This window comes from Heterocephalus glaber, unplaced genomic scaffold, assembly GCF_053883595.1.
Source record: "Heterocephalus glaber isolate CG9 unplaced genomic scaffold, H.glaber_assembly_v1.0 deba00001571, whole genome shotgun sequence".
Classification (NCBI taxonomy): Eukaryota; Metazoa; Chordata; class Mammalia; order Rodentia; family Bathyergidae; genus Heterocephalus; species Heterocephalus glaber.
In genome coordinates this window covers 8155956-8169795 of record NW_028258356.1, presented here as the reverse complement: position 1 = coordinate 8169795, position 13840 = coordinate 8155956, and the positions used below count along the sequence as shown (strand labels likewise).

The following is a 13840-nucleotide window of genomic DNA, read 5'->3' as shown; positions in this document are numbered from 1 at the left end:
CTGGGATTACAGGCATGCTCCACCATACCTGGCCCAATTTCTATTAATAGTACCCAAAAAGTATCTATCAAAGCCTCACTCTCTCAGAACTACAAACCTACATTCCCTTCATCTCTTAAATGAATTACCATTTATATCTCTTAATTAGCCTCCAATCTCTAGCTCTTTCACACTGCTTCCAGAATTAAAATTTTAAAATGCAAATGTGAAAATGTCATTCCTCTGAAAACTTTCAAAGTTCTTGTTGATGTGCCAAAGCTCCCAGTACAGAGTAGGAGGCTTCCAGGCCAATGTACCACGGCTCCCAGCACAGAGGAGGCTTCTGGGTTGATGTGCCACAGCTCCAAGTGCAGAGTAGAAAGCTTCCAGGCCAACGTACCACCTCTACAAGCACAGAGTACTCACCAGCAGCACCCCCCGGCCCTTTGAAATGAGAAGAAACATAAACAAGCCTCAGAACAAGACTTCCAGATCACCTACAGCAACCCCAAAGGAAAACAACATGAAACACTGAAACTCAACCACCTGGACTCCCTGAACTGGCAACAAAAGAGAATCTGGAAAAAATGAAATCAGAAATAATTTCTCAGAGAACAGCAGAGATTGTGCTTGTAGTGCAAGACATGATTAATAAATCTAGATAGGACATGGATAAAAAAATAGAGGGGCTGAGGAACATGATGGAATCCCAACATAGGAAACAAATGGAATCCATAAAACAGATACAAACAGATTTCCAGGAGATCAAAAATTCCACTGAAAGTTGGCACAGCAGAATGAGCCAATGTGAGGAAAGAATTTCAGATATAGAAGGTAAGATTGCAATTAGTGACCAGGAAAAGAAAAATTGCTTCAAAATTGTAAGAGAGGATGAGCAGCACAGCGCGCTCGTCCTGCTGGCCTGCAGCCTGTGGCCGGCGGGAGGACAACGCCAGCCAGGATTATTACATGGCGCGCATCAACTTGATGGTGTGGGAGCCCTGCCACGGCGCCCCCCTCACGTTCCACATCGACCGCAGGCGCTACAGGCTCGACTCGCCCAAGGCCGAAGTCCACGGCCAGGTGCTGGCGCCATTGCCCATCCACAGAGGAAACTACCCCAGCCAGTATACTGTCACAAGAAACAAAGAGTTCCTAATCATCTGGGCTGTGATCCTCAAACTCAGTTCTTTGTTCTTCCTAATATCAAACAGTGGATTGTCTTGTTGCAGAGAGGAAATTGCACGTTTAAGGAGAAAATATCACGGGCTGCTTTCCACAATGCAGTTGCCGTAGTCATCTACAATAATAAATCTAAACAGGAGCCAGTCACAATGACTCATCCAGGCACTGGAGATATTATTGCTGTCATGATAACAGAATTGAGGGGTAAGAATATTTTGAGTTATCTGGAGAAAAACATCTCTGTACAGATGACAATAGCTGTTGGAACTTGAATACCGCCAAAGAACTTCAGCCGTTGCTCTCTAATCTTCATGTCAATATAATTTATTGTTTTGATGATTATTTCTTCAGCATGGCTCATATTCTACTTCATTCAGAAGATCAGGTACACAAATGCACGCGACAGGAGCCAGCGTTGTCTTGGAGATGCAGCCAAGAAAGCCATCAGTAAATTGACAACCAGAACAGTAAAAAAGGGTGATAAGGAAACAGACCCAGATTTTGATCATTGTGCAGTCTGCATAGAGAGCTACAAACAGAATGATGTAGTTCGGATTCTCCCCTGCAAGCACGTTTTCCACAAATCTTATGTGGATCCCTGGCTTAGTGAACATTGTACATGTCCTATGTGCAAACTTAATATTTTGAAGGCCCTGGGAATTGTGCCAAATCTGCTGTGTACTGACAATGTAGCATTTGATATGGAAAGGCTCACCAGAACCCAGGCAGTTAACCAAAGATCAGCCCTTGATGACCTTGCCAGTGACAACACACTCGGCCTTGAGCCACTGCAAACTTCCGGGATCTCACCTCTTCCTCAGGATGGGGAGCTCACCCCCAGAGCAGGAGAAATCAACATTGCAGTAATGAGGTAGAATGGTTTTGAAGAACAAAAAACTGCTTTCTGACTGATTACCTTGATGAAAAAAGAACCTATTTTTGGGCATCATTTACCAATCATGCCACACAAGTGTTAATTTTTAGTACATTTTATTTTTTCATAAAATTGCTAATGCCAAACCTTTTTATTAAAAGAAATAAATAATAAAATAAAATTGTAAGGGACCATGGGAAATCAATCCAGCAGCTGCTAGATGATACAAAGAAGAATAACATAAGACTGATTGGAGTCAATGAAGAAACAGGAGAGAGTGGAGATGACATAAAAAAACTGTTCACAGAAGTGATGACAGAAAGCTTCCTAAGCAGGGGGAAAGAACTTGACATACAGATAAGTGAGGCATATAGGACTCCAAATAGCCTTGATCAAAAAAAATCTACACATAGGCATATAATAGTTAAGATTCCAGAAACACAACAGAAGAACAAAGTTCTACAAGCAGTTAGAGAAAAGAAACAAATCATATACAAAGGAAAGCCCATCAGAACACAGGAGACTTCACAACACAAACCCTCAAGGCAGGAAGAGCTTGGAGTGATGTATTCCAAGCCCTAAAGGAAAACAATCTCCAACTCAGATTGATGTACCCTGCAAAACTATCTTTTAAAATTGATGGAGAAATAAGATACTTTCATGACAAAGAGCACCTTAGGAACTTCATGAATACAAAACCAGCACTCCAAAAAAGTTTAGACAATATCCTAGGAAAAGACAATGAGGATTACAACCCCAGGAAGCCCAGCAGAATGAATCCATTGAACACAACAAAAAATTAAATGCAAAGGGGGAGCATCCAACAAAAAGAAAAAGTCATGACAATGATAAGTCAATACGTATCAGTTATAACCATCAATGTTAATGGTCTCAACTCACCCACCAATCAAAAGAAATAGACTGGCAGAAGGGGTCAAGAAGCAAGATCCAACAATATGCTGCATGCAACTAACACACTTAATTCAAAAAGAAGCTCACAGACTGAACGTTAAAGGGTAGAAAACAATAGTCCATGTGACTGGAACCCAAAAAAAAGCAGGAGTACCTATCCACTTTGCAGATCAAGTGGATTTCAAACCAACACTGATTAAGAAAGACAAAGAAAGGAACTACATTCTTATAAAGGGAACAATGCAAGAGGAAGAGATGACAATCATAAATATATATGCGCCAAACACTAATGTGCCCAAGTATATAAAGCAAATTCTAATGGACATGAAATATCAAATAAGCACTAATACAATAGTGGTGGGGGATCTCAATACCCCACTGTCACAGATAGATAGATCAACTAGACAAAAAACAAGCAAAGAAATACTAGAACTCAATCAAACTCTTCAACAAATGAATTTAACAGATGTTTACAGAGTGTTCCACCCTCCAGAATCAGAATACACATTCTTTTCAGCTACACATGGGTTGTTCTCCAAAACAGACCACTTACTTGCTCATAGAACAAATATGGGTAAGTGCAAAGGAATTGAAGTTATCCCCTGTATATTATCAGACCATAGTGTGATGAAATTGGAGATCAATAGCAAAAGAAACCACAAAAATTTCATAAACACATGGAAATTGAACAACATACTTCTGAATAACCAATGGATCACAGAGGAAATTAAAGAAGAAATTTGACAGTTCCTACAATTAGATGACAATACAACATATCAGAATCTGTGGGACACAATAAAGTCAGTCTTACAAGGGAAATTCATAGCAGTGAATATTCATATTAGGAAAACAGAGTTAGCCCAATTAAACAACATGATGCTGAACTCAAACTTCTAAAAAAAGAAGAGCAGGACAACCCCAAAGGTCATACAAGGGAGGAAATTATAAAGATCAGAACAGAAATCAGTGCAATGGAGACTAAGAGAATGATACAAAAAATTAATGAAGCCAAGAGTTGGTTCTTTGAAAGAATAAACAAAATTGACAAACCCTTAGACAACCTTATCAGAAAAAAGGAAAGAAAAGTCCCTAATCCATGCAGTTAGGAATGAAAAGGATGAAATTACAACAAACCCAGGAGAAATCCAGAGGATCATCAATACCTACTTGGAGAACCTACACACCAATAAAATGGAAAACACAGAAGAAATGGACAGATTCCTAGATATGTATGAATTACCAAAGTTGAATGAAGAAGACCTAAAAATTTTAAACCCAATATCAATCAATGAAATTGAAAACATAATTAAAAACTTACCAACTAAGAAAAGCCCGGGTCCTGATGGCTTCACTGCTCAATTCTACAAGACAATTAGAGAGGAACTGCTGCCACTACTCTTTAAACTCTTCAATGAAATTGAAAGGGAAGCAATACTCCTGAATTCATTCCTGGAAGCAAGCATCACCTTGATCCCCAAAGCAGAGAAAGACCCAACTGAAAAAGAGAACTATAGCCCAATCTCACTAATGAACATAGATGCAAAAATCCTTAATAAGATACTGGCAAATAGAATTCAGAAGATCATCAAGAAGATCATACACCCTGACCCAGTGGGTTTCACCCAGGGATGCAGGGATGGTTCAACATACGCAAATCAATCAATATAATATACTGTATCAATAGAGCCAAGGATAAAAACCATATGATCATCTCAATAGATGCAGAAAAAGCATTTGACAAAATCCAACATGCATTTATGATAAAAACCCTACAAAAAATTAGAATAGATGGTCTTTACCTCAATCTGATAAAAGCCATCTATGAAAAATCAACAGCCAATATCATACTAAATGGTCAAAAACTGGAATCCTTCACACTAAAATCAGAAACAAGACAAGGATGTCCACTATCGCCACTCCTGTTCAATATAGTTTTGGAAACATTAGCCATGGCAATTAGACAAAAGAAAGAAATAGAAGGAAAAAAGATAGGAAATGAAGAAGTCAAATTGTCATTATTTGCAGATGACATGATACTCTATATAGAAGACCCCAAGAATGCCACCCAAAGTCTTCTAGACTCAGCCGGGGATTTAGCTCAGTGGTTTCGCCACCTGCTGCACAAGCGCAAGGACCCAAGTTCGATCCCCCCATACCCCCCCCAAAAAGTCTTGTAGACTTAATAACCAAATTCAGTCAAGTAGCTGGATACAAGGTCAACACACAAAAATCAACAGCTTTCCTCTACACAAACAACAGACTCACCAAGAGAGAAATAGGACAAACAATTCCTTTCACAATAGCACCCAAAAAACCTAGGAATCAACCTAACAAAAGAAATCAAAGACCTCATCTCTGAAAACTATAGCAGTCTGAAAAGAGAGGTTGCAGACCATATCAGAAAATGGAAAGACATCCCGTGCTCCTTGGTAGGAAGGATCAACATAGTGAAAATGGCCATACTTCCAAAACTGCTATATAGATTCAATGCAATCCCAATTGAAATCCCAGCAGCATACATCATGGACCTTGAAAAAACAATCCAAAAATTCATTTGGAACAAGAAGAGACCCAGAATAGCAAATTCAATTCTAGATAACAAGAACATGGCAGGGGGTATCACAATCCCCAACTTGAAACTATACTACAAAGCTACTGTGACAAAAACAGCATGGTACTGGCAAAGAAACAGACCTGAGGACCAGTGGAACAGATTAGAAGATGTAAAAACAACTCCAGACACACTCAGCCACCTCATCTTCGACAAATGAGCCAAACACCCTCACTGGAGGAAAGATAGCCTCTTTAATAAATGGTGCTGGAAAAATTGGGCTTCAACTTGCCAAAGATTAAAACTAGACCTGTATCTCTAACCATGTACTAAACTAAAATTGAAATGGATTGAAGATCTAAATATTAAAACAGAAATACTAAACCAGCTGGAAGAGAGTTTAAGAAGAACTCTTGAAGACATTGCGGTAGGAAAAGATTTTATGAACAAACCTTCAGTTGCCCATGAACTAGCACAAACAATCAACAAGTGGGATCTCTTCTAATTAAAAAGCTTCTGCATAGCAAGAGAAACCACCAGCAGTGTAAAGAGACAACTCACAATGTGGGAATAAATTTCACCAGCTGTCCCTCAGACAAAGGTCTACTATCTAGAATATATAAAGAACTTAAAAAGAGCAGGCCTCCCAAACTTGAAGACCCAATCCAAAAATGGGCATCTGAAATGAACAGACATTTCTCAGACAACGAAATAGATATAGCAAATAAACATATGAAAAAAATGTTCAATATCAGTGGTCATTCCAGAGATACAAATGAAAACAATACTGAGATTCCACCTCACCCCAGAAAGAATGGCTGCTATCAACAAATCAACCAATAACAAATGCTGGTGGGGCTGTAGGGAAAGAGGAACACTGCTCCACTGCTGGTGGGAGTGTAGACTGGTACAACCACTGTGGAAATCAGTATGGAGATACCTCAAACAACTAGGACTGGAAGTCCCATTTGACCCAGCTATTCCCCTGATGGGGATCTTCCCCAAAGAATTAAAAGAGTCATAGCACAGTGATATATGTGCACCAATGTTCATACCAGCACAGTTTGTAATAGCTAAAACTTGGAAACAACCCAAATGTCCATCAACTGGAGACTGGATTAAGAAAATGTGGTTTTTTAAAATAAAATGGAGTACTACTCAGCCATAAAAAATGAGAAATTAGAGACATTTATAGCTAAATGGATGCACATTGAGGCTATACTCTTAAGTGAAATATATAGGACACACATGTGTAAATACCAAATAGTTTCTCTAGTGTGAGAAAATGAAAGTGTAAATAAGGACTAAAAGGTATAATAGATAATGTGAAATAGGAAGAAAAGAGGCAAAGGGGAAGGGGAAGTGGGTGGGGTAGGGGAAAGGAAAGAAGGGAATGGAATTAATATGAGCAAATGAAAAAATGGAAACAAAGTCTTTGTAAATAGGGAGGGGTGGATGGGTTGAAGGGAGGGCAGGGTAATGGGAAAAAAAAAAGAACCAAGATAGATTATGTAAAGGTGCAAATTCCCAATGATGAATGTCATTATATTGTATACCTAAAATGTACCAATAAAATAAAATTTTAAAAGGAGAAAAAAAAGTTCTAACATAGTAAGGTCAAAACATGTTTCATTATCTATCTACCTTTTTGGTCCCTTTTCTTCCATTTACTACCACTCCCCAAAATACAACACAAACACATACACACAAGGCTGCACACACACCCAGACACACACACTCCCACACTCGCCTCTTTCTCTAATCACACAGATTTAATTGTAGCTTCCCAAAGTGCTATTATGTCTATTAAAATGATGTCATCTTGTGCTGTCCAGTATGCTGGCCACCTGTGGCTACTGAATACTTGAAACATACCTAGGGAAAATTGACATGTAATATAAATATAAAATTCATATTGTATTTCAAATACTTTGTACCAAAAATAAATGTTAAATTGATCACTAATAATGCTTAATTTTAAAACATTGCATGTTAGCATGATATAGTAGATATGTGAAGCTAATTATATATGGAATTATATAATTAAAATTAATTTCATTGTTTCTTTTTACTATTTTAATGTGGCTACAAGATAATCTGAAATTTCCTATGTAGCTCACATTATTTTTCTACTGGCCAACATTTTCTTTAGTCTATTTTTTTCCTTCCAATGAAATTAGATTTGTGCTTAAAGCCCTATTTGAGATGTCACTTCTGCAAAGCCTTCCTGGCTTCCTTACTTCAGGTAAAATTAATCTTTCTGCCTATGTCCCCAGAACACTTTGCATAAACTTCTATCATAGTAAAAATATCATATTTTGTCCTATAAAAATGTCATCATTTGTTTATATGTCTGCCTTTGTCATTTTTTCATATTTTTGTATACTTTGTTTCCTTAGTCTCCCAAATATGCCTAATATTCAATTTCTGCTGCCTAAGTGGGAGGATAAAGCAGTTCCATCAAAAACTAAGACTAATGATAATCACTAAAATTAATCACAAAATTTATCCAGAAATTTATTGCATATAAGACAGGAGAGGAAATTGTCATTTTACATAATTCTAATAAGAAAAAGCTTTGAGTTTGTCAAGAGATCAACCTTTTTCCTAGCACTAACCTTAGGAGAGACTGACCATATGAAACCTCATAGGAGACATTGAACCGCTTAGTACATCCGGTCTTTATCAGAAGTCAATGGATAATACAGAAGTACTTCTTATATGGTATAATGATAATCAACTAACACTACAAGCAGAGGACATAATATGATAGTACAGCTTGAAGTAAGCATTTTCTAGATTAGAGTGAGACAGTCTAAACAGAGCTCTGTGGTAATCTCACTTGATAAAAAGAAGGAATGCAGAGAATATAGTTGGACTTTTTTAAAAATCCAGTACAATAATTTTTAAAACTACCGATACTGTTGGCTCACAGCTCTTTATCACACTATTGTTTTCTGTTTATCCTATTTGGGCTTATTTTCTTTTATTTCTCAACATTTTATTATTCTATTTTTTCTTCCATTTCCTCTCTAGTAAATAGACTTTGTTTTGGTGATTATCCTGTTAGTAAAGTTTAGAAAAATTTTAAAAATATATTTTTTGAACAAAACAAATTTGGACATAATGACAGAAAAACTCAGAGAAAAGAGATCATAAAAGATTTAAATAATAACCAGGAGAAATCTGGTTCCAGTTATCTTATCATATGAATGTGATTTTAAGACAAAAATATTACAGAGTGAAAAAGAAACAATTCGTCTAAAAGTATTGCCATGTTAAGTATGTAATTACCTAACTACAGCACTAAAATATTTGAATAATTATAAGAAATCTATAAATTTACAGTTACAATAAATGACTTTAACATTCTTTCTCAGTAGCTTAGAGATAAGGCAAACACAAAGAATACGGATTTAAACAAAATAATGATGAAGCTTGATTTTGTGGAAATATATGCAGTCATCACTCAGAATCTGTGGGATACTGGTTCCAGGATCTCCCAAAGGCACCAAAATCTGATAATGCTTAAGAACCTTATACACAATTGTATAGTATTAGCATATAACCCATCCAAATCTTATGTACCTTAGGCCTTCTCTAAATTACTGACAGTACCTAATACAATATAAATGCTATGTAAGTAGTTATTCTGTACTGACTAGGGAAAAAGACTGTGTGTGTTCAGCACAGATGTAATTTTTTAAAAATATTTTCTATTCACAGTTGGTTGAATCCATGGATGAGGAACCCATGGATACAAAGAGCAGACTGTGTATGAATCCTGAGCACAATAATTTCAAATACATGAAATATTTATAATACCTGACCTTATACTGAGTCATAAAGCAAATTTCAAATTACCAAATTACCAAACTTCAATTTACCAAAAAAAAAAAAAAATCAACATCAAAATAACCATATTACTATTCATGATTCATTAAAATACAACATGTTAACAAAAAGATAAGTTCCTCCAATAATCACATTTGGGAATTTTAAAATGTAATTTTAAGAAATCTGTGGATCAAGGAATAAATCAAAATGGAAGTTAGAAAATGTTTAAAACCAAACAACTTAAAAATATTTATATATTAAAACCTATTGGGTGCAAATGAAGGAGGATTTAGAAAGATATTTATGCTCTTAAACACATAATTTTAAAAAGACAAATGAAAATTCTTTCAACACAGGAAGTAAAAAAGAACACAAACAATTATAACTAAAGGAAGTACAAGAAAGGGAATACTAAAGACAGGAATAGAAATTACTTAAATAGGAAAAAAAATAAGCACTGGAGGATCACAAGAACCAAAAGCTGATAAATTTTGTAAAGCAGAGAGACAAACAAAGAATCCTGGCAAAGTTGATCAGGGAACAAAAAAAAGATGGCCCAAATACATTATATTAGGAATTTAAAAAGAGATCGGTACACAGACCTTTTCTTTTCATCGTATGTGTCAGTTTTAACTCTTCTGGTCACAAAGGATCAAAAACTCAACATGGCCCAAATGGCTTCCATAAACACTGGACTTATTGATTCATATTAAAGAAAAGTCCAGAGATGTGTGTGGCTTTAGGCGTAAAATGATTAAAAGTTTAAATTACATCACCATAACCCAAATTCAAACCTATCTCCTTCTGTCTTCCTAGTATACTCTCCTTCATGTTAGTTCCACTGCTACCAAACAGACTATCCTCTTGTTCGAAACACAGTCAAAATCAGTTATCTTCATAACCACACTCTGCATCACTGGGGAAAGATTGCCTAATGTCTCTGGTAGATGAATAAGTATGTTTTATTCCTTTTGATTGGCTCATAAGCCCATCTCTAAATGAGTAACTGCGATGCTCTGATTGGTGGAGCTTGAACCATATATCTCTGCTGGAGCAAGAGAGTTAACAACTTTGAGAGCACAATAACGAACAACAAGGTACATTTAGAAAAGAATGGTGAATGGCTGCTCTAGGACAAAATAAAAGATGTGTACTTCACCTCAACTTTAGTCAAATGTTTTATTAAGTAAAACTCCTATGAGCTCACCAAGATTAAATATTTTCCAAATGTCCCCTTGCATAACAAAATGAATTTGGTCTGTTGCATGGAATGATTCAACAGTATGTAGCTGCCTAACTATGACAGGCCATTTGCCATAAGTGACTCTGGGTTTGGTCAAATTTGATACTGATTTGTTGTTTTAAACAGATATTTGCCAACAGATTCAAAACTTCTCGATGTCACTTTTTAAATCACTTGCTGTTTTCAGGTAGGACTTTAATAAACAGAATTTTGTACTTAAAAAGAGCACAGTACTCTAGAAAAAGTATGTCCTTTGCTCATCTATTCAAGAAATATAAATTTCATGCTGGCTATTCTAGGCATTTCATTTGCTGCTGGAAAAACAAAAGCAAACAGCAAAGACCGTGACCTCTGCCATCATGGAGTTGACACTATGAGCTTAAGAGCAGAATAAATTTTCAACTACCCAAATGCATGAATTACTTCTACACCCTCTTTAAAGCATTTTGTGCTGCAGATTTCACAGGTCATTAATCTGGCCAAGTGAGAACATTTTGTTCTTGTGGAAAAGTTCTCTGCTCTCTGGGAAATGAGTCTTTAGCATTTAGACCAAGCTTTTTGGGAAGAATAGAACTGGAACAGTTTGTCCAGCCTGAAATCTAGACCTCCAGGACCCTCCTAGCTGCAACTTGGTGAACTTTGGAGGGTGGGTGGCTTAGAAGAAGGAAATAGACTATAAAGAAAAAATGAAGGGCCAGAAGCATAAAAAAGGAGAACAAAAAGTTAAAGGATGCTGGCTGGGAAAAAAAAAAAGAGGTTAAATTGTGCCTCTTGGGACATGAACATTCTTTTCTGCTCATTGTCACACTCATTTAAAGTTCAGGGAAAGATGCTATCTTTGAATTCAGTGACTATTTCAAATGATCTTCAAAACTTTGAACAAAAACACTACTGACTAAAGACTCAGAAAACTAATTTTATGCCATCCTGACTTAATTATGGCAGAGAATAATTGAGTCCATATAAAATTTCATGTTATATTCATGTCATATCTCCTAGCTAAAACAGTTCAGTTTAGATTTGTTTTACATACTTGGCTAACAAGAAAATGGTATTTGATTGCAAAACAAAGGAAAAAAATCAAAATGCAAATTCAAATGGGTGGAAACTATGCATTTCAAATGAGGAAAATAATTATGTGTACAACTTCATAAGCCAGTCTTCAGAGAATGTAGGCAGTGATTGATGTAAAGTATTTCTACCAGTAAACAAAAGATCACTTTAGAATGAAGACAACAGTACATGTAATTTATATTTCTTGCTAAATACAAATACATAAATAAAATGTTTCCAAAATTGAGAATTCAAAGAGTATCACACCAATGTCAGGAGTAAAATTTGAACATCTTACCAAAGAAAAAATTTAGATAGGTCTTCTTGAAATTGTTTTTGAAGGCCACAAGAAAGAAGTTGGAAAGTATTTGCATCTGTAGTACCAGAAACTTTCCATATACAAAGCTGTGTTCTATCTGGATTATTATAAGGCAGGGATTCTCCCTTTTTTTTTTTTTTCAGAAAATCTGTCAGTGCTTCCCTTATAGTGACCTTCAAGGCCCTACACCTGGCCTTGCTTGTCCATCTCAGCACAGTTGTGCCTTTGACCACTGCCCTCCAGTCACGCTGGCCTCCATAATGCTTCTAGAGCACAGCCAGCCATGCTGTCATGCCATCACAACTTCAGCATTTGTCCTGGCTTCTGATTAGAACACTTCTCTCAGATTACTACATAGTTCCTTCATCTTTCAGTCTTGGCGCAGTAAGGCCATCCTGACACTTTATTTAAAACTGTACCCTCTCCCTGCTTTATTTAACCCCACAGCACTTATCATGTGAGCACCACAAAAGCAGGGACTTTTGTGTTCTGTTCTCTACTATCTTGTGCCTGGTACAGAGTAATTGTTGAATGAATAGTTGTTGAATAAATGAACATTACTATCTGAATATAGGTTAATAGGCTAGTTAATCATCTTGTGAGTAAAATTAGTTTCAATTTAAAATTGCATCTAGGAAAATGGATGCACCTTGAGTTCATAATGATAAATGAAATAAGACACACAGCTTAAATATCACATGGTTTCATTTATATGAGAAGCTTAAAGTATAAAGGGCAAGATGAAAAATAGATAATAGAAAACAGAGAGATCTTTTGCAGAAAGGAAAGGGTCCAAGATGAAGGGAGGAAGAAAGAAGAGGAGAGGAAGGGGTTGAAAAAGAATTAAGGTGTGGTATGTACATGCACCAACCCCCCACAAGGAATATAATCATTTTATACTACAAACATGTACTAATAAAAAATAAAAATTGAAAAAAAATGCATCTCAAAGCACTACACTGTTAGAATTTGTGTTCTCTGAAAGCAGTGCCTGAAACAAAGACACACTTGCATGTAGTTCATTTGCAAAATGACCCCAAGCATCAAGAATGTGGGACAAAGAAGAGTAGAGGACAAGCCAGAGTTAGTGAAGTGGACCAGAGAGGAAAATCAATATACAAGACTAACTGAGAAAGGGATGAGTACCCACAAACCTATCAGTGTTAACAGATAACCAAAGGCAGGTGGTATCCCAGAGTGGTGACAATATACCTTGTACGGGCAGGTCTTGAGCAGAGAGTGTGTAGGGTTGATATTGGATAGTGTCACAAAGCCAGGCAGAACAATGGAGATGGATGAACCCTAACTTCATTGAGTAACCTTTGATTTTGAGGTGGGAAATTGCTGGGAAAGCCGTCAAAATTAGGACTGGCTTCATGGCACGATTTATATTTGCTGGGGGTGACACTTGATTTAATACTTTTCTTTGTCTTAATATTCTTACTATTTTATCTTTGAAGTGAAGAAGCGATGGGGTAAAGGCGCATATGCATTCAGAAATAACACTGGATAGCCACGCATTTGAGAGCATTTGTCTAGCAGCAGCCAATACAGCAAGGGCTTAGATCAATCATGGCCGGCAGCAGACACGCACAGTAGTCTATTAGGGCCACAAGTGGCCACGCAGACTAGACAATAGCTAGACTATGACCTGGGCTAGACTGGTAGTGGCAACAGTGACAACAGAAGTACTAATAGCAATAGATATGGTGATAATAACAGCAGAGCAAAGGGGCTCTGTACTAAGACCTGCAGTGGGAAGCCAGGTATCTTTCCAGAGCCTGTCCTCACCACGTCTGTAGAAACCCTTAAGTCTCTCTGTTTGGAACACTGGTACTACAACTGTCAGCACTCCAGTGGTAAACTTCATAGTGAAGTCCTACAAAA

At 36.8% G+C, this 13840-nt stretch overlaps 1 protein-coding gene and 1 pseudogene across 1 annotated transcript in view; one reads left to right on the top strand and one right to left on the bottom strand.

Annotated features, from left to right (window-relative positions):
- The window catches only part of LOC147823673 (E3 ubiquitin-protein ligase RNF130-like), a 97529-nt pseudogene extending 95490 nt beyond the window's left edge, over positions 1–2039 (top strand).
- LOC147823672 (uncharacterized) overlaps positions 1–13840 on the bottom strand; it is a 239325-nt gene that overhangs the window by 184015 nt on the left and 41470 nt on the right. The gene's annotated exons all lie outside the window — the stretch shown is intronic.